Below are 21727 nucleotides of genomic sequence, written 5' to 3'. Positions count from 1 at the left end.
TGGACTGAGACATGTTATTGGCTCCCTGGTCCTACAATTTGCAAACGACCTATTATAGAACTTCTCAGCCTCCATAATTCTGTGAACCAGCTCCTCTAACAAATCTTTTGTCATATATCTCTATTGATCGATAGATCCATCTATCCATGTATCCATCCTATTGGTTTTGTTTTTCTGAAGAATCCTAATACAAAATCATTTTTAATTTTGCCTTTTTAACTTTATTAAGGTATAATTGATGTATAAAATTGCACATATTTAATATATAAATTTTGATGAACTTGGACATATGTATACATCCATGATACTAACACCATCATTGAAGTATTAAACATATCCATTACCTCAAAAAATGCCCTTATCTTCTTGTGTGTGCATGTGCATGTGTGTTTGTGGTAAAAACACTCATGGTGAGACCTATGCTTTTATCTTATTTGAAAATGTACAATACCATATTGTTAATTACAGGTACAAGGTTTTACAGCAGATCTTTAGAACTCGTTCACCTTACATAACTGAAGCTTCCTGATTATGTCTGTTACTGCAAGTGAAAAGCAATATAAAATCAAACATGGGAAATTTTATTCTATTTTTTGTATATAAAGTTTTTATTTTTAGAAGTTAATATTTTAAGTGACCACAGTTTAATGAAGTTCATTCAAATCATAATGAAAGACAATTTGTAAAATTACCTTGTTCTATCAAATTTGTGACAAACTATATTTTGTGACAAAACATTGTGCTTCTTTAGCACTTTCTCTCCAACTCATGAATTACATCTTTTAAAAGATATCTTTTAGTATAGTTTTTCATTTAATTTGTGTGCATTTTAAGAGTGTATTATAATCTCATCAAGATTAATCATGTACATCATATATTTGTCTATTTAAGTATTTTAAAATTGAAATGAATATTTTCCTCTTAACATGTTATAGCATTTTTATACTGAATAGAGGATCTTAGAGATTCTCCACCATACCATGAGATGCATGCAGCTTCACCATCTCTGATACAGATTTCATGAACATATAAATATGTGAGAATTTAGGACTGACTTACTCAACTGACATTATATTATTTTCTGATCATTCTTTTGAATATCAAATCAACACAGAGAATCAGAAGTAGTCTATAGTTAATTTGCACAATAAAATATGACTTTTTAAAGTTTATTTCTTCTGGTATAAACCTCTGAAACTCTAAATAGATAGCAAAATAGTATCTTGAAATAGTAATTGTTTGCTTACTTTTTGGCATTTTGTGTAATTACCCAGAGGCACTTACACTGTCTGTAGGAGAAGGACAGGTGCAGTGGCACACATCTGTAATCTTAGAACTTTGAGAGGCCGAGGTGGGTGGATCACTTGAAGTCAGGAGTTCGAGACCAGAATGGCCAATATCGTGAAACCCTGTTGCACGCACACACAAACACACTTGGACTGAGCCACGTTATTGGCCTGCTGGGTTTGTCTACAATTTGTAAGCAACCTATCATAAATCTTCTCAGCCTCCGTAATCTAGGGAACTAGCTCTCCTCATAAATCTTTTCTCATATATCTCTATCTATTCTATTACTTTGATTATTTTTCTACAAAGAAAAAACTCATAATATTTACTACAATTTTTTTTGCTAAATTTAGTTCAAAATATTTTTTAATTTTAATCATTATTGAACAATAAAAATTATTTGTTTAAAAATTATTTGGGGACTTTAAGACATAAGTCAAAGATGGATACTTTTTCACAGTATTGAACTCAAAACTTGCAACAACTACCTGATTCAGAACAAATACAGCTTTGTTTTATTGTTGGGAAAAGCAGCAAAGGAGAAAGGACTTACAGAGTGCCTACATACATTGGTTATGAATAACATATAAACAAGGAACAGCAAACTGTGGAAGGCCACAGGAGGCCTCTGAGGTGGAAGTCTTCTTCATGCCTCATGTTCTGGTGCAGGGTGACCTAGACTCTGTTACCATAAACATTGTACTCAAGGATGTAAAACCCCTTCATAGCACTATGACGTAGTCAGACTTGTAGGGTCCTTGTAAGGTCGTGTTCCACCAGCTGTACGTAGATAATAAGCTAAAGACAACCACATGTTCTTGGTTTGTGAAACTCCCAAACCACCACTGTTATCAATCCTTACAATGAGCCACCAATTCTGGTTCACCGATTCACTTCTGGCTCACTGATTCACTCCTGGCTCACTGATTCACTCCACCCCACCCTATAGATCAAAGTTATTGTAACCAATGAATCGTGTGGATGATCAGAGCTTGGGGCCTTCACCACCTCCAGTAGTAAGTGATGGCCCCCTGGTCCCATTTTTTCTCTTAATCTGTCCTTTTCTTACTCCTTTGAGAAATGAGAAAAGGACAGACCACCAAACTCAGGGTGCCCATGGGTGATGTAGGGCTGGTTTCCTACATTCTGGCACCCAACTTGTGGGGCTCGTGGATCCCTACGTTCTGGTTACCAACATGGGGTGGGCTTGAGAATTTTGGTGAAGGTAGGGCTGAGCATGGTAAACTGGAGGAACTACAGACAAAGAAACCCTGAGGACAAAACTAATCAGTGCTATGGGTAGGTAGACACACTTGGGAAGTATACCAGAGTAACAATGGGAAATACCTCTTAAGAAGAGGACAAGTTAGTATTAGTTGCTTCCTCTGTCGTTTATTTTCAATGAATCTGTGCTTTCTTACTTTGTTCTTCTCTTGCTTTGTTTGTCTTTCATTGCTTTATAAAGAAGGAGCTGAAAAAAAAGGAGTCTGTCAACTCCTCCTCAGTATTTTATCAAACATCTGTCAGATCCGCCTAACATTCCTTCCTTAGAGAAATCAGAGGTCGTTTCAAAAGTGAAACTTGGCCGGGCGCAGTGGCTCAAGCCTGTAATCCCAGCACTTTGGGAGGCCGAGGCGGGTGGATCACGAGGTCAACAGATCGAGACCATCTTGATCAACATGGTGAAACCCCGTCTCTACTAAAAATACAAAAAATTAGCTGGGCATGGTGGTGCAGGCCTGTAATCCCAGCTACTCAGGAGGCTAAGGCAGGAGAATTGCCTGAACCCAGGAGGCAGAGGTTGCGGTGAGCGGAGATCGCGCCATTGCCCTCCAGCCTGGGTAACAAGAGCGAAGCACCGTCTCAAAAAAAAAAAAAAAAAAAAAAAGTAAAACTTGCTGCTCCAGCAGCAGTATTCAAGCCAAACAGGCTTAGCTTAAGGACAGCTGCTGCTCAGGCAGGGGAGCAAGCAGCACAAGCGAAACGTAAACAGCAGGCAGCAGCTGGGCAGGGCCAGGTTCAGATACCTACACACTGCTCTCTGCAGGTGTCCCGCAGTAAAGTTTTGTGTGTTCTTTGTAAACAAATAACATCCCAAATTGTAATTCTCTGATAAAATTTACGGATTTGTAAGACCTTTAAATGTGGTTCTTTTAAAATATGATTTAAGCAATAATCTCTAAAAAAAAATTACAGCTAGCCCATAAATTAGTAAGGAGCAATTAAAAGTGAGCCATATAGCTTTGCTCCTCAGTAGAAAAAAATTTCCTAATTAACTGATAAGTTGCAAAACCTGCTTAATATCTTTAAAGGCAAACTACTGGCACAAGCCTTATTTACCCTTAATTTTATAAATTTAGATTAAAAAATCAGCTATAAAGGAAGGCTCATAAATTAGTTAAATAGCAATTAAAAGCTAAGCATGTAAAACCACACCCTTTAAAGGAAAACTTCAAATAAACATTAATGTTGAGACCCATGATACACAATACATTACTGACATATGAACAGTCTGTATATGCATTTTTTATAATAATATTGTGACTATATTTTGTAATGGACGAAATTATGATATGTAGATATGTCTTATATGCACCATTAGGAGACAATTGAAAAGGAAAATTATATCATGGTAGAAATTACCTTCAAAATATCACACACCTGTTTCTTTTTCCTTAATCAGTTTTCTATATTGTGTTATTTTTTGTACTTATTAATTTAAACAGAATTTTAAAATTCATATCTCATAAATTATTCTAATTTTCTTGTTTATATGCAAATAAGTTAAAATATGCTGACTACAATAGAATGATAGGTCAGGACTATTTGTCTCAATTTACATTTATGGAAAAAATAGCAATAAATTTAATTGCAGTATATTGTAATTTAAATCATAATATCATAAAGTTAACAATATCTTCCCCATAATTTTTTTCTTGTTTCAAAAGAGCTATTATTTTATATATATATGTAAATATATATACATAAAATGGCTTATAATTTAATTTCATTCAATATCTAATGATTGTTTCTTTTGCTGGCTAGAAGTTCTTACATGTAGTTAGATCCCATTTGTCTGTTTTGGCTTTTGTTGCCATATCTTTTGATGTTTTAGTCATGAAGTCCTTGCCTATGCCTATGTCCTGAATGGTTTTGCCTAGGTTTTCTTGTAGGGTTTTTATGGTGTTAGATCTTATGTTTAAATCTTTAATCCATCTGGAGTTAATTTTTGTGTAAGGTGTAAGGAAGTGATCTAGTTTCAGCTTTCCGCACATGGCTAACCAGTTTTCCAAACACCATTTAATACAGGGAATCCTTTCCCTACTGCTTGTTTTTGTCAGATTTGTGAAAGATCAAATGGTTTTTGATGTGTGGCTTTACTTCTGAGGCCTCTGTTCTGTTCCATTTTTCTAAATCTCTGTTTTGGTGCCAGTACCATACTGTTTTGATTACTGTAGCCTTATAGTATAGGGTCAAGTAGTGTAATCCTTCCAGCTTTGTTCCTTTTGCTTAGAATTGTCTTGGCTATGCAGGCTCTTTTTTGGTTTCTTATGAAGTTTAAGGTTGTTTTTTCCAGTTCTGTGAAGAAGGCAAATGGTTGCTTGATGGGGATAGCATTGAATCTATAAATTACTTTGAGCAGTATGGTCATTTTCATGATATTGATTCGTCCTAACCATGAGTACACAACTAAAATTCTCCCTAGAAGATGGCATTCATTCTTTAATTATCACTTTATAGTGAAGGTCATTTGATGTATTATTAATTTACCTAACTGAATTGCCATCAAACTCATATTTCTTCATCTTAGCACTAAAAATCTGAAGAGATGTATAAAATTACATTTTTTGTTAAATTTTTCACTGATCTATGATTTAGATGTTCAGACAGTAGCTTTGAATAAACTAAAAATACCAGCAAGTAATTAGTTAATATTTTGCAAATAACATTTTGTTCATTGCACCATTTTGCTTGAGCTATGCTTATTCTCCTCTATGTGAAAATGGAATTTTTAATGTCATCATTATAGATCTTTAGTGGATAATTAATTCATATATAGCCATTAATAATATTTTAGTATGTAAAATATACTTCTTTTCTCAATTAACTTGATATTATTTAATCTTCAATGAAACTTGTCTAAACATGTTTTAAATCAGTTCAAAAATGTGAAAAAATAACCTTTGTATATGTTATTTCTTTTTAACAGCAAGAACAGTCCATTGACTAAAAGTTATTTTTGTGAATTTCTAAACTTTCATAGCAGTAATTCCTCAGAGTGGAAATCTATGATTTCCAAAGCCACATTATTTCAGATATTTAAAAATCAACTTAACTGTCCATGAACAATAGGACAGTTAAGTAAATTCTGTAAAATTAATGCAAAGAAATATTATATAGCTAGTTTTAAACATGACATGATTAACCTATTTTGGCTCAGTGATTTCACTAATAGATACATGGCTAGATAATCTGATAGAAGGAAAGACAGACAGAGAGACAGGTAGACAAACAGGAAGACATACAATAGACAAAGAAATAGACAGATTATAGAGAGACAAAAAGGCAGACTTAGACACATACAACTGACAAATGTTTGTGTGTGTATAGCACTGTGTTGTTATACACATATAAAGACATAGATAATTAGATGGGTACATAGCCCACACAAAATATATTTTTTCTCTATGGCCCCTGGTCTTGTGATGGGAGGGGCTCCCCTGAAAGTTTCTGACATGCCCTGGAAACATTTTCCCCATTGTCTTGGAAATTAACATTTGTCTTCTCATTACTTATACAAATTACTGCAGTCAACTTGAATTTCTCCTCATAAGTTTTTTTTTTCCTATCATATCATCAAGCTGCAAATTTCTGAACTTTTATGCTGTTTCTTTTAAAGCTGAATGCTTTTAACAGCACCAGAATCACCTCTTGAATGCTTTGCTGCTTAGAAGTTTCTTCTGCCAGATACCCTAAATCATCTCCATCAAGTTCAACATTCCACAAATTTCAAGGGAAGAAGCAAAATGCTGCCAGTCTCTTTGCTAAAATGTAGCAAGGGTCACTTTTACTCCAGTTCCAATCAAATTCCTCATCTTCGTCGGAGACCACTTCAGTTTTGATTTCATTGTCCATGTCATTATCAGCTACTTCAAAGCCATTCAACAAGTGTCTAGGAAGTTTCAAAGTTTATATATTCATCCAGAATATATAAATAAAGCTTGCAACTCAAACATAATAACAAAACAATTCAATTTAAAAAATAGACAAAACACTTAAATACACTTTTGATCAAGGGAGACATACAAATTTTTATTAAGCATTATAAAATGTTGTCAACATCATTAGTCATTAGGATAATTAAAATTAAAATCACAATGACATCTTATTATACATGGACCAGAGGATCATAATATAAAAGATAGTCAATACCAAGTATTATAAGGATTTCAAGAAACTGGAACTCTTCTAAATTGCTGGTTCAAATAAAAATAGTACAACTTCTTTGCAAAAGTCCATCTGTTTCTTAAAATGCTAAATATAAGTTTATCATATTACCAGCAATTTTTGTCCTAAAAATCTTTCCAAAAGAATTAAAGTGGTAGATACACTCCCCACTCAAAACTTGGTATGCCAATGTACATAGATGCTTTGTTCACAATTGCCAAAAAGTAGAAACCCAACTGGTGAATAGATAAACAAATGTGATATATCCATGCAAAGGAATACTAAAAATAAATAAAAAGGAGTAAATTATGTATATGGAAGATGAATTGACTTCAAAATCTTTGTTAAAGAAGCAAGATACAAAATACTATGTATTATATGACTCCATTTATATAAAATATTCAGAACAAATGTACATAAATGGAAATCATAACTATATTTACCTGGGGATGTGGATGGATGTGAGGATTGGCTTTGAGTAGGTTCAATGGAAATATCTAAATTAGACCATGGTAGTTGTAAAACTGTATAAACTTACTAAATTGTAAATAACTAAAATGTATTGAATTGTAAATAACTATGTGTGAAAGTTATGTTTACATCATACCTCAATAAAACTGTTGTGATACCTGAAAATAAACATTAAAGAAAATTGGGCTAGATAGATACTTGTAGTTATTTCTAGAACATTTTATGATATAATGCAATTGCAATATGGCTCACCCTTTATGAAATAAATTATAATATTGTAACAAATATTGTAATTTGATAAAATTATTATCAGATGGAGATAACTGTTGTGCCACTTAACTTTATATGGCAAGTACTGATCATTTCTGTGAATAGAAACACTATAAAGATACAAACATGAATTTTTCAATCATTGTATTTTGAATATGACATACTTTAAAGAAAAAAATGTTGTATTTATCAATACATTTGCTGAAATAATTGCTTTATGGAGTGATCCCTTGCCAGAACTCCTAAAAATATATAGAATGAATAATGGCTGCTAGCACATTTTCTGTTAGCATTTTTTACAGAATTATGATATATAATGTTATTTTCAGGAGCCAAGTTTCAGAAATAGTTATTACTGGTTTATGTTACTATCAGCATAAGAAACACCATAATGTTAAAATAATTTAATGATTCATCATTTGCATCAACATATTCATGATCACATTTTATTTTTCCAGGTTTTGTATTGTTTTTATAGAGCTGCTCTCACATGCTTCAGCAACATTAGATGGTAAGTATGACTTGCAGAAAAATTATATGAATTTATAATACAATTTTAATATTTATAATAGGGTGATATATGATGAACATATAGCATTTACTTCATTTTCCTCCGCAGTAAATAGAAAGAACATATTTCCTAATTCCAGCTGCATATGGTTCTGACTAAAAAATTGCTAGATAAAAAAATAATGTAAACCAGATCCAGGTCTCGTTTATAAGTATATTCCATTCAGAATCCTGCCTTATGCCTTTCCCTTCTGGTATAATCTTGGAGGGGAATGTAAAAAATGATGGTAATTCCAGGTTGAAAGAAACTGTAACCCTTAGTGATTTCATGAAGACCCTCTACCATAACTTCCAATCTCATTAGACTATGTGGTGATTAGTAATAAAATTTATTATGTTAAGCCATTGAGGTTGATAAGGCAGATTTTCTATTACGTTGTTTGCAGAATTCTAACATATTATTAGCTTCAACTTATAATAAAATATTATATTGGAAATGCCTGCACATTACCGTATTTTCGGCTAATAAATTTATAATTCTTCTTTAGCGCCTCTAAAATGATATTAAAATGTCCTCAAATATTTCATAAATAGACATACACGTTCAGAAATTATTTTGGAGTCTTGAACACTAGCTGTGTGCTAGATAGTGTCCTGTATACTTTATGTGCACTAACTTATTTAATCCCATCAGCAATCCAGTGAGGTTGGTGCTATTAACATCATTTAACAGATGAGGAACTTCTATACTAATGTTAGACTATATTTCCAGTAAATGGAGTGGTTGAGACTCAAGTAGGGGTACTCTGATTTGAAAACATGAGCTCTTAATTACTAGGAAAACCAGAGGGGACATACATGCAAACATGAAACTAACTTTAAACATTTCGTTCTTTTATAATTCCAGTATGTATATAATCATCCTACAGTCCCCTAAATAGATACAGCCATACACATAATTTTTCTAGTATCAATAAAATTAGTAATAGCCTATGAGTAAAACTCACATAATTAACATAAAAATACTTAAATATCATCTGCACAGTTTTTTAAGTGTTTTCAAAATTAATATTCACACAGTACCACTGTAAATAATTACACATTTTCAGATCAATAAATAGAGGCAGAATGAGATGTGGTGACGTGTTGACACAAAAGTGCAAATCCAGGTGGTGTGACTCCGTACTCACTATAATATTCTCTCTTCCCTGGTTAATTCATTGTTTTTCCCCATCAAGTAGGGAACACAACTGTGAATAAAATGACAATTATACAAACAAAATTTCTGTAAGAGAATTCTATTTTGTGTATTAGATAAAAATCTATGCCTATGTTTTACACGTAGGTTGTTTATCTTTAAGACAAAATGGGAAAAACAGGCTTTCCAAAATGACATTCACAATTCCGTTTTTATCAAAATAGTTATCATTGGTAAAATGGCATCTAAAATCCTAAACCACAAAACAAATCACTTTAGTACTTTATGTACTATACACCTTTAAAATAGTTTTAAATTAGAAACTAGAGTTTCTTTTACTAGTGACCTTGCTGACTATGTAGGAAATTCCTGATGCATGTATCAGACAACTAGCTACATGTTGCCATTGGAGGACTGGCAGGACTTTTGAGTGTCCAAACACATTCTTACTGACTTAATACCTAAATGCCAAGCCTAATGCCTTAATGTTGAAAGTTAAAATTTATGTATGGTTTCTGGAAATGATAACACTATAAGCTATTTTCAGCCACTTATCAATTAAATTATTAATGCATGTATTATATTATTTATAAAAGGAAATAGTATCTTTACCATATAATGGATAAACTTACTCTTCCTTTTATCACGATGTGTCTTTTATCTTTCACATCTACCAAAATAGATGCCCACAAAACAATAATAAATAGTTGCTTTTACAGAACTTATATAGAGTAAGTCACTTACAATAAAGCTAGACTATATCAGAATCATGTAAGAAAGGCATGTAAAAATAGCTGAAGCACTTGTCAAGAAAGGCAGACTCAGATTAAATACCACAGTCAGCAGCTCCATGGCAGGTAAAGAAACAGCAGAAAGAAACTGATTGGAGCCACATGTTTAAAATTAGGGAGTAATAACAAAGATGAAGATTAAACTAATTGAGAAGAGAAATGGGCATAACAATAAATGGTATTTACATCCAAATTTTGTTTAGGAATGAACTTCATGAGGTCATTCTGATGAATTTCAGAAATGTAAATACAAATGCCCATCAATGATAGACTGGACAAAGGAAATGTGGCACATATACACCATGGAATACTATTCAGCCATAAAAAACAATGAGTTTGTGTCCTTTGTAGGGACTCGGATGAATCTGTAAACCATCATTCTCAGCAAACTGACACAAGAACAGGAAACCAAATACCGAATGTTCTCACTCATAGGCAGGTTGAACAATGAGAACATGTGGACACAGGGAGAGGAGCACCACACACTGGGGTCAGTTGGTGGGAGGGGGGGCGGCTAGGGGAGGGATAACAGGAGGTGAGGAAGGTGGGGAGGGATAACGCTGGGAGAAATGTCAGATATAGATGAAGGGGGAATGGAGGCAGCAAACCAGCTTGTTATGTATGTACCTAGGCAACAACCCTGCATGATCTGTACATGTATCCCAGAACTTAAAGCACAATAAAAAAGAAGGAAAAAAAAGATGCAGAATATGACACTTAGCAAATATTCAAAGAACAGGTATTTTCAATCAAGAACGATATTTTTATTTTTTTTTTCCATTAGAACTAAGAAAAAAAGCAGCGTCACAACTCATTTTGTCAGGGTAGTGAAACCTTGAACAGAAAATGACAGAGTAGATTTTTAAAAAAGAAAAGAAAATCGTAGGTTAATCTCAGCATTGAGGATAGATTTAAGGTTCGGGCTACTAAGTATTTACAGAAAAAAAGAAAGCACCTAACACTGGAAATTAGATGCAGCTTATTTTAAAGTTTATTAATCAAACAAGTAGCATTTCAGACCAGTGAGGAGAACTGAAGATTACAAAGATATGGTGCTGGGAAAATTGATTACTTACGTTGTAACTGAGTGCGTTAGAAGGAAAGCTCCATAATCTGAGTTCCAAATTAAGAGTCCTTTATTTGCTGGAGGCCTAGAGTCAACTCGAGCTCAAAATCTGTCGGCCCCAAAGAAGGGGCTTGATTCTTTTTTATAGCTTTATTTAGGTAGGGGAGAGGGAGCCTAGCTGAAGCGGAATTTTACAGAAGCAGAATAAGCGGGTTAGAGGAAGTCGCAGCGGGCCAGGATATTTCCATACAATCACAAAAAAGCGGGGGTTCTCACAACAGCCGGTGGGCTTGCCAAGCAGGACACGGTTATATCTCGGTTATAGGTATTGAGAGCAGTGTTAACCAAACTCAATAGTTCAAAGCTTTGTGTACAGCATGACCCAGTAATGCAACTGAGGGGACCGAGGCAGGGAGGGAGAGGCTAAGATGGAGCACGTCAGGCTCACAGCTAAGATGGAGTCAGTTAGGCTAGCACAAGTTAGGTTATCACACTTATATGTTTACAAAAGAAAGTTGATTCTTTCCTGACATCTTACATAAATTTAATTCCACATTGATTAAAGACTTAAACCACCTAATTGTGGTTGGAAGGTAATTTCTAAACAAGACATAAAATAAAACCCAAAACCATAAAGTAGAAGAATGATTTGTTAGACTAAATTAACATTGAAAATGGTAAATATGGATATCACAAACATATATTTACAATTCCAAAATCTCCTAAGATGTGTATTTTTAATATGATGTAATTATTTTAAAGTAATAAAAATAACAGATTCAACAGGATAATGGACAAACAACATCATCTGTGATTTCAAACAAGAAACACAATGTTGTAAAATATATGATAAAATTAATTTCACTAGAAATTGAGACAAGCAAAATAACAGGAGATAAATTTTCATACCCACTCAGCTGGTAAAATGAAAAAAAGATAATTTAAAATGTTAGTGAAATATGATTTTCTTTCACAAGTAGACACACTTTCAATTGGTAAGCATATGAGGAAATACAATCTTTTCTTACTAAAGATATTTGAAAATGCATACATCCAGTGATCTAGGAATTACAGTCATAGTATATTAATATAAAAAATCTTATGTGATCTAGAAGATATATCGTAATTGTTGCTAGCAACATTGTAACAATAAAAAATGTTGACATAACCCAAATCTCCATCAGCAATAAAATGGGTGGGTAAATTGTTCAAAAACAAAAGATAATTTCACATAGCAGTGGAAATTAGTATTAATTTCTACATCCATCTCAAAATATCAATATGCAGTGATTAAATGAACCACAAAAGTGTCTTTACAGTATGATTTCATTTACATATTCATGAAAACTAACACATAAAAACACATAAAAATTAATTTGTATAAATTTATATTGTACAAATGCGATTTTCTTAAATGCAAAGATTGCATGTAGTGGTCAAGTCAGGCCTTTCAGGGTATGCATCACCCAAATAATGTACATTGTATTCATCAAGTAATTATTAATTATTCATGCCCTCTCACTTTATTACCCTTTTGAAGTCTCTGTTGTCTGTCATTCCATTCTCTGTGTCTATGTGTAGATAAATATAATGAGGAACATCAGCTAAGATTTGCATTAAACTAATAGAAATTTTATATTAACTCAAATAACCTAGAATCTTACTTTTTAATTATAGCCTGGAGATTCTTAATCCAGGCATAGCAGAGAGATTTCACTAAAATTATTTTTTTATGTTGGTTTATACTTAGCATTGTCACTTATATTCAAGTTCAAAGAATGAATATTAAAAATCAGACATCAGGAACACATTTCAGACAGTAATAATAATAAGAAGTTAAAAAAATAGAAAAGGGAGTCTTCTAAGAATCCTACCCCATGGAGTTTTCTTAGATCTTTCATCTCGGAAACCACCGTTGTCGGCTCGGCACAGGGGCTAATGCCTGTAATCCCAACACTTTGGAAGACCGAGGTGGGAGGATCATCTGAGGTCAGGAGTTGGAGATCAGCCTGACCAACATGGTGAAATCCCGTCCCTACTGAAAATACAAAATTAGCTGAGTATGGTGGTCAGCGCCTGCAATTCCAGCTACTCGGGAGGCTGAGGCAGGAAAATGGCTTGAACCCAGGAGGTGGAGGTTGCAGCGAGCCAGAATTGTGCCACTACACTCCAGCCTGGGGAACAGAGAGAGACTCTGTCTCCAAACACAAACACACACACACACACACACACACACACTCACAGGGAGAGAGAGAGAGAGAGAGAGAGAGAGAGAGAGAGAGAGAGAGAGAGAGAGAGAGAGAGAGAGAGAAACTGCCACAGTCTTCAGATGAAGCTAGAAAATGTGGTATTTTAGCTGGCTATATTGCCACCTCAAATAAAATCAGGCCTCTGTCTTAGGAGAAAAGAGTTGGGGGAAGTGTATGAGGTAAGTAACCATTGCTCATATAGCAAAGTGGCAAGGGCATACAAGAGGAAAATTAATGAAAAAATAGAGGATTTTTGCAAACTGGAAAAGGGATGATTTGTACTTGGAATACAAATCCATTCGTATAATTATGTAAAGCTTGATAGTAGGTACATGGATGCTCATTTTTAGTATGAATTTTAGCATAAGTTTAGGTATACAACAAACCTGCACATGTACCCCTGAACCTAAAATGAAAGTTTAGGTGAAAAGAACTAAAAATGAAATGAAACAAACGAAAACCTTTTCCCAATTAAAGTTTCCATTTCTATGTGAGAAATGCAAATTTTTTTCAATGGCTGCCAAAAATAATGCTATACTCCCACCAAGACTTTGACTATCTTCTAGCAACAGAGCCAAAGTATGTAGTCCTGACCATGGCCAAGTTACCTGGAACAGTTCCACTTTCAGGTTGATAATGCACACTTTATGTTCCTTATGTAAAAATAATAATAACCTATTTTTCTTTTATTAGCCATAGATAATCTATTTTTGGAAGAAAGCAAAGAGGCTTGCTCATCTCAAATTAGCAGAAAATTGTTTTACCTATTTTCTTCAAAGAAACAAGAATGAAAACAAACTTAGCTTTAAATTATTTCCCATTAGTTATCTGCATTTACTCAAAGGGCAGAGAAGGAAATGATAGTGAGAAAACAAGCATGTATGAAACACTTATTATGTGCCAGCCAGTGTGTTAGGTAATTAGCATTCAAAGTGGTTCCTTTCAGGTCACCACATCTCATATAACAGCTCCCAAACAAATTCTACAATAACATTGTAGAATTTCATAAATATTTTTTGTGTGTGCTAAGCCCTCTTAAAATCTACTCTCAGCATTTTTCAAGAATATATTTCTATTAACTATATTCACTGTTGTACAATAGATCTCTTGAACTTATTCCTCTTAAAAGAAACAATAGGCTTCATAGGATCATCAAGAGAAGGGGGCTTTTAGATTCCCAGTGTTTTGTCCAAATAGAGGCATGCTGGAGCTAAGGCGCCCTGTTTGATATGTGGTGTATTTATGTATTCCGTAGAGGAACTGTCTCTCCTTATTGTTGTATCTTCCTGTATGATAAGTATAATAAAGCAAACTTATCTGAGGAGAAATATGTAAGCTTCTGGGACCCAGATAACCTGGATTCAGTGCTGTAGGTTTAGAGGAGTCATGTGAGAAAATCAACTGCCTTGTAATAGTGGATCATGGTAACTGTATTGTTATATTTAAAACTTTGCATTATACTTGAGGAATCTGACTTTAGAGATGTTAACATGTCTGAGGTCACACATGTAGCATATCTCACAGTCATACTTATGTTTTCAAAGTTCATAGTGTCATATATGGCTATACTGTTTTCCAAACTGAATATGATTGAGGCAACTACAGAGCTCCATCAAATTCCATTTATTCTAAATTGTTTTCATTTTTTTCCAGAATTCGAGTATTTATTTTTGAACAGAGCTTTATTCACACATACACATACCCACGAATCTCTATATATGACTCTAATACATATTTCACACACACACACACATATATATATATATAATCTGCTGTTATACATAATATTGTGTTATAATATCAGTTGTAAGACTCATTATTACTTTGGCAAATTTTTTTGTAATGACAGTTATACTACAAAGTATATAAAATAACTAAATAAAATAAGTAATTTCAAACAATTCAGAAAGAATGCTGAAAGTAAGCATTATATAATGTTTACAATCTGAATATTACAGATAAGTTAATAAAAACTATAACATAATGTTTACATTTCTAAATTTCAATTTGTTGTCCTTCATAATAAAATGATAATATGAATTAAAAAAACTTCAAAGTTTACCTATGTAAAAATCAGGAGGAGAAAATTCAGAAAATTACAATCAAGAATGTACAGTTGAAAGAAACATCAGTAAGTTGATTTTGGAGTGTGCTGATTTGTTAAGTTTAGCAATAGTTAGAGAGTGAGCTACTCAGAAACTATTTGACCAAGGTAGGTAATAATCTTTTAACAGGTCAACATGAAAGATTAATTTACTTTCCAAAGAGTTAGTTTTTCATTAGCTTATCATAATAAATTTAACTGGTAAACTTCATCATTCACTTACATGATTTTCAATGGAAAGAAACTGCCATGATATGATGCAAATAAATCATAGTTTTGAAACTAATGAATACCAATTTCAATAATATGTCAGACATATTGTTATAGTTACATTCATTAGTCCAAAGAGTATGTTTAAGCACAGAAATTAATTTAAATAAAAATATATTTATCTTACTACGAGGAATATCACAGAAATGTAAAATTAAATATCAAGTTGAGACCACCTGAATATTGTTACATACACTTGGGAAAAGTTTAGATTCCAGATAAAAGAAATTATTCATCATCTCGCCTATTAAAACTATCTTGATATTCAATGATGGATGACAAAGAAGATGAAAATCTGATAGCCTTTAAACATCATATGACTATTAATTTACATTCCTTACTAAGATTTCTATTATAATATTTTTATAAATGAACATTGATTTATCAGTATGAATTTTACTGCAAGTTTGCAGTTCAGTGGAACTGCTCACCTAATGTAAATCTATTTCACTTTATACAGTAGATACGTAAAGTTGGAACAAAATCAAATATTTGCAATAATAACTTGGTGTATCATTGTGTTAACTACCAAGGAACTTTCATTCCTTTAAAGCATGTGAAGCTTTAGGAAGTCAATAAAATTGGGTGTATACAAGAGTCAAATTTAAGCTAGAAAATGTTGTCTTCTATCTTTGGACCATACTGCAAAAGTTCCTATGAAATTGGTTAAATTATATTTAAAGGAACTATAGCCTAAATCTTCTCATAAAAATTGTTGATTTATAAAAGATATAACTTACATTATCATACCAAGAGTTTTTGTAGGCTACCAGAAAATTTTGAACCACACCTTTATTTATCCTTATTTCCAAAGAGAGAATATACCTTTAGTTCCTTGGAATTTCAAAACCATCCTTCTCTCTTAGGAGAAGCCTTTTGTTTTTGTGTCCTAGATTTTGTCTATCAAGGTCTCAAAACTTACAAAGGTCCTAGTGATCTTTTGGGATAAGACATTTATTTTATCGCAGTCTGTGTGGAATGTACATGTGACAATTTTATCCTTGAAACAGCTCGATCTATTCAATCATCAAAATTGCAGTGGCATACTTCATCTGACATGTTGTATATTTTTACTCTACTAGGAGAGTAAAAAAAGAGAAGCATCTTTCCTCTCCTAATCTAAGAATTCTGTACTATTAACTTCAAGTTATCTCTTAAGTGCATTTTTAAAAGGCTAATATAGTTCGCAATTTCTTTCTCCTGAATTCAACTCTTTCTCTCGCTTCAAGCCTAGAATAATCCTTCCCTCGTCATGAATGAAGACCTTGCTTCTTGTACCACTGCAAATACTAGATGCAATCAAAGGAAGCCTGAGTGAATTCCTCCCACCATGCATATCCTGTCACTTGCTTCTGGTTTTTGTGCCCGTATGTTCTGTTTTTATTTGTCCTGTTACTAAGGATCTAAAATCTTAGACCTTAAATCAACTTTTCCTCTTGCTTACTGGATCCCATTCTTTCTTTCCTACTCAAAGGCATAGCCTCAGTAGTTCTTTTCCATCTACATTATGAATTCTTACCTCTTTGTTGGATAGCACCCTCAAGCTTACTAACGTGCTATAGTTTTTCTCATCTTAACATTTTACATTTCTTCCTAGAACCTCTCTCCAAAGTTCAAAATGCATGTACTTAAGTGCTTACTCTTCTACATGAATGTGCCTTTTAAACTTGACATGTTCAAAACCTAAATCCTATTGTCTTTTTAGAAAAGAAAATTTTTGCAGCCTTCTCCATCTTTTTCCTTCTAGATACTCAGAAAATATAATTGTGTATTTTAAAAATATTCAGAGTGTAACTATTTTTACTTCTTTCTCTGAAAACATGTACAGTGGCACCACCATCTCTTCTTAGCTGATATATTGTACTTGCCTTCTAACAGGTTTCTCTGCTTCTAGTTTTGCTTCCTAAAATCTATTATCAATGCAAAATTCAGAGGAATCATTTAATACAGTGCCAAGGATGCCATTCCTCTTCTCATGCTTCCCCTGGCTTTCTCTCCAGCCCATTAATACAAGACTAAGACTTGCTGCGACTTAGTCTGGCTCCTCCATTCCACCCTCACTGTGTCTGCCACCCTACTTTTTTTGCTCACTCTGCTCCAGATGCTCTGACTGCCTTGCTATTTCTAGAAAAAGCCAAGCACGCTCCCGTTTTATGACTTTTACCATTATTATTCTCTTACTTCAACCATTTTCCCTCATGCAATATACATTCTACTCTATTATTTATTTCAAGTCTCTATTCAAATTTCACCTTATTTGGATCTCCCCTGACCACAATACAGAACATGAACACTTTCCAAATGGTTTATCGTCTTCATATTATCCATATTTCTCCAAATAATTTGCTTATTTCCTATTATCTCTTAGAATGTGGAGCTCCATTAATGCAGGTACTTTTCCTATTTTGGTTCCTATGTATTTCAAGGGGCCAGAACACTATTTGGCACGTAACAGAGTCTCAACATGCATTGCTGAATGGATTGGGCTATTTCAAATTTGCTGTTCCTTACTTCCATAATTGTAAGTATTTAAATAGTCATAACTTTCTGGGCGTATAGGCTTATTTCTAGGCTGAAACAAGAAAACCATTAAGCCCAGTGAAATAAGCTAATATGCTTATAAGATCTTTTAGACACAAAGTATACTTTGCTTTCAGTACTTATCTTGTTCTTGTTGGTAACATTTATAGACTGTAGGGACTAATAGAAATGCTATACCACATTCAGAAAGAAGAAAAATGAGAGCAATGAAAATAGGCTCATTTCACAATAAAGGATGATGGAGAAGAGAGGTAACCACCAAGTAATGAAAAAAGTAAAGAAATTCCCAGCATTCTGAGTTTTACAGGATAAAGAATGGAAAACTTGATAGTTATTAGACTTCAACATAAAACAAGATGACTATTCAAGAATATAATCCACCACTAAATAAATAAAAGAAATAAACTACAAGGATCAATTGTATTGTCATTAACTGAATAGTATATTATTTTTAGATTTACTACATGTACTTATAATTGTTCTAACATAGCATGTAATTTGGACTCCAGTTTTAAGATAACTTAATTGAAAACCTACTTAGACAACTTTTCTGAAATTGTCCAAGAATATATATAAAAAAACATCATTTAATTTTACCAGGAAAATGAGATATTAATGTATTTTTTTCCAAAGGTTTTTTTTTATTTGATTGTCATAACCAACGTTAAGGTGATAGGTCTTTAATTTCCAGAACTGGTCCCATACCTTAGCACTGCTATCTGAAATTGTGTTTGCATAGATCCTTGTGATAGCAAAGTTATAAAGATCTTTAGGAAAAATGGGTCTAAAAATTGGATTAAACATTTAATCTAAAGCATTATGAAAATCACCAAAATATTATTCAGTTATAAATTACAAATAAGGAAAGAGTAAAGAATCTGGACACAAAAGGAGGTCATTTAAAAGAAAGAAACAACTAGAAGAAACTATAGCAACTTTCCTATAATCTATATACTTTAGACTTTTCTTGAACTAAGGTAAGTAGCTAAGGTATAAATATAATTATATTTTCTTATATATCCCAAATCACTACCAGTTTTCATGCTCATCTGGCCACCTTTATCTGTAGAGCAATTACAATTACAACTATAATTTATATGCAAGTGTTAGCAAACCAGAATATTATTCTTTTTCTCATTTGTAGTAGAGGCAAGTTAAAGTTAAGCAGCTAATAATTTCTCTACAAATGAAATATCTCTACATATAAAAATTATTTATTTATTCCTAAAAGTATTTCATTTCTGTCTGTCTCTCTGTGTGTGTATTTTTCTTGTTTCTCCTTCTCTGTTTCTCTCTCTCTCTGTCTCTCTCTCTCTGTCTCTCTCTCTCCAGGGTATGAAGTATCTAAAGAAAATATTCTACAGTTTTGTTTTGAAACAATTTTTATTCAATAATAGCAAAGTGATGTTTTCATTCATTTATATATTTAATCATTTAATTAATTCATTAAAATATATTTTATATATTTAATAAAATATCTATCATCAAATAAATAAGTTCACTAAATAAAAATATATATATACATATATATCTTGGGGAAAAAGTAGAGCATACTTGTTTCTCAAGTTACAATAATTAACAAGAGAGAATATGTTTCATTTAATCTCTGGTGACTACATTCTGGTGAAGAATTGTGTTTGCTGAAGTATTAAGACTAAGATAGTGATATTGATTATTACTATTAGGTAGCATTTATAGAAAATAGAGTAATTACTCAATTGTTAGTGGGAAGTGTGAAGTGTGTGAAAAATTAAAATAAAATGATAAATATTTATGTCCAGAAATTTTTATTATGAAAAAAATCTAATAATTCAAACTTACATTACCCTGATAATTGTCTCAGTTTTTTCACCCTGCAGATATAATCAAGAAGGCACAGTAATTGCATTTTTTTACTAGAGTCTTTCTATGCTTTTTAACTTCTGTGAAGAAATTCAATCTCAGTAGCTCCTATAACTAAAACATTGACTATTTATTGCTGCTTTATTGGTCTGTTCAAGTGCTATAACAGAATATAATCTGGGTGGCTTATATGAAGCAAATTTATTTCTCACAGTCTTGGATGCAGGAAAGTCCAAGATCATGTTGCCTGAAGGTACAGTTTCTATAGGTGTAAATCTGGAAACAGTTTGGATGGGCAGTTCTGTCCCAAGATCTCTCATGAAATTAAAGTGGAGATAGCTACTAAGGTTTCAGTCATCTGAAGGCTTAACCAGGACTGCAAGATCTGCTTCCAAGGAGTTCCTACTGAGATGCCAGGGTTGTTTTCCACATAAAATTTTCCAGAGGGCTGCCTGACTGTCCTCATGACTTTGCTTCTGTCTTCCTTTAGGATGAGTGATCCAGGAGAAAACAAGGCCGGACTGTCATGTCTTTTATAACCCAGCCTCAAAGTCACCCATCATTACTTCTGCAAGATACTATGGACTACACAGGTGGACCCTATTTAATGTGGGAGAGGAATACCTAAAGGGGTGAGTACCATGAGGTGAAAATCATTGGAATAAAATGATTTTCAATGAAAATCATTGGTGAAAATCTTGGAAGCTGTCTAACACATCCAGAATTAATTTATTTATGATTTATTTGAAGTCTTTTTTATTTATAATCTGTTTTACTTTGAATATTTGGTTATCAGACCCAGCATGTTTTCAAATCTGTTTTTCAGACAGTTGATATCTTGTTTGTCATTAGATAAGTTTATCTGAAACCCTCAGGCAAGGCCCTCAGAACCAACACCTGTTGTAATTCCCTTATTTCTTATGTGATATAAATTGTGAAAAGTCCGTATTTCTTTTGAAAAAATCACTGCTTGTGTTTTGTCTCTGATATTGGCATGTTTTCGGGCAGTATTTTTTGAAGTTAAATATATTTGTTATTTAGAGATGACGTTTTGCTGCCCTTTCATTTTACATACAAGGGTACTAGTAGTATCCAGAGAGGTCAAATGACTAAGGTTACAAAATTTTAAATAACGTTTAGGTTTTCTGACCCTTAATCTTTAGTCTTTCCTTTACAACTTACTGGTAGGTAGATAGTTTTTAATAATTGCATGCCTCTATAAGAACACATTCATAAATTTAGCATTAAAGATTTGTAGGCTTGTTATAATGGAACACTGCACAATGCCAGCAGCTATCAACTTTTCCCTATATGATTTCTTCTTTTCATTATGCTGGAGTTTCAGATCAGCATTTCAAACACCTAAGGCAATGAAATGAGCCTTACCCCAAGGAGAAAACAAAAATAAGGAAAATGTCTGGAAAAAATTGCAATCTTACAAATATGTTGATATCAAAGTCCTGAAAACAAAATTAAAAGTTTAGAAAAATTCAACTGTATAATTATGGTGTTATGTGATATTCTTTACTGACCAAATAACAAGTAATGACTACAGAATCATTTGACTTAAAAATATGTACATAAGTTATATGGACTTAAAAATATGTACATATGTTATGTTGACTTAAAAATATGTACATATGACTTAAAAATATGTTTCTTTCAACCTTTAATGTCAAC

General features: G+C 32.9%; 1 long non-coding RNA gene across 2 annotated transcripts in view; it reads left to right on the top strand.

Annotated features, from left to right (window-relative positions):
- LOC118145116 (uncharacterized) overlaps positions 1-21727 on the top strand; it is a 96012-nt gene that overhangs the window by 4895 nt on the left and 69390 nt on the right. For both annotated transcript variants that reach the window (XR_004730286.2, XR_013521648.1), the window contains exons 3-4: positions 7935-7987; positions 20538-20679. This is a non-coding gene — a long non-coding RNA (uncharacterized LOC118145116). The remainder of the gene's footprint in view (positions 1-7934; positions 7988-20537; positions 20680-21727) is intronic.

The sequence above is a fragment of the Callithrix jacchus genome, chromosome 8 (genome assembly GCF_049354715.1).
Source record: "Callithrix jacchus isolate 240 chromosome 8, calJac240_pri, whole genome shotgun sequence".
Classification (NCBI taxonomy): Eukaryota; Metazoa; Chordata; class Mammalia; order Primates; family Cebidae; genus Callithrix; species Callithrix jacchus.
This window is presented reverse-complemented; position numbering and strand designations above follow the sequence as displayed.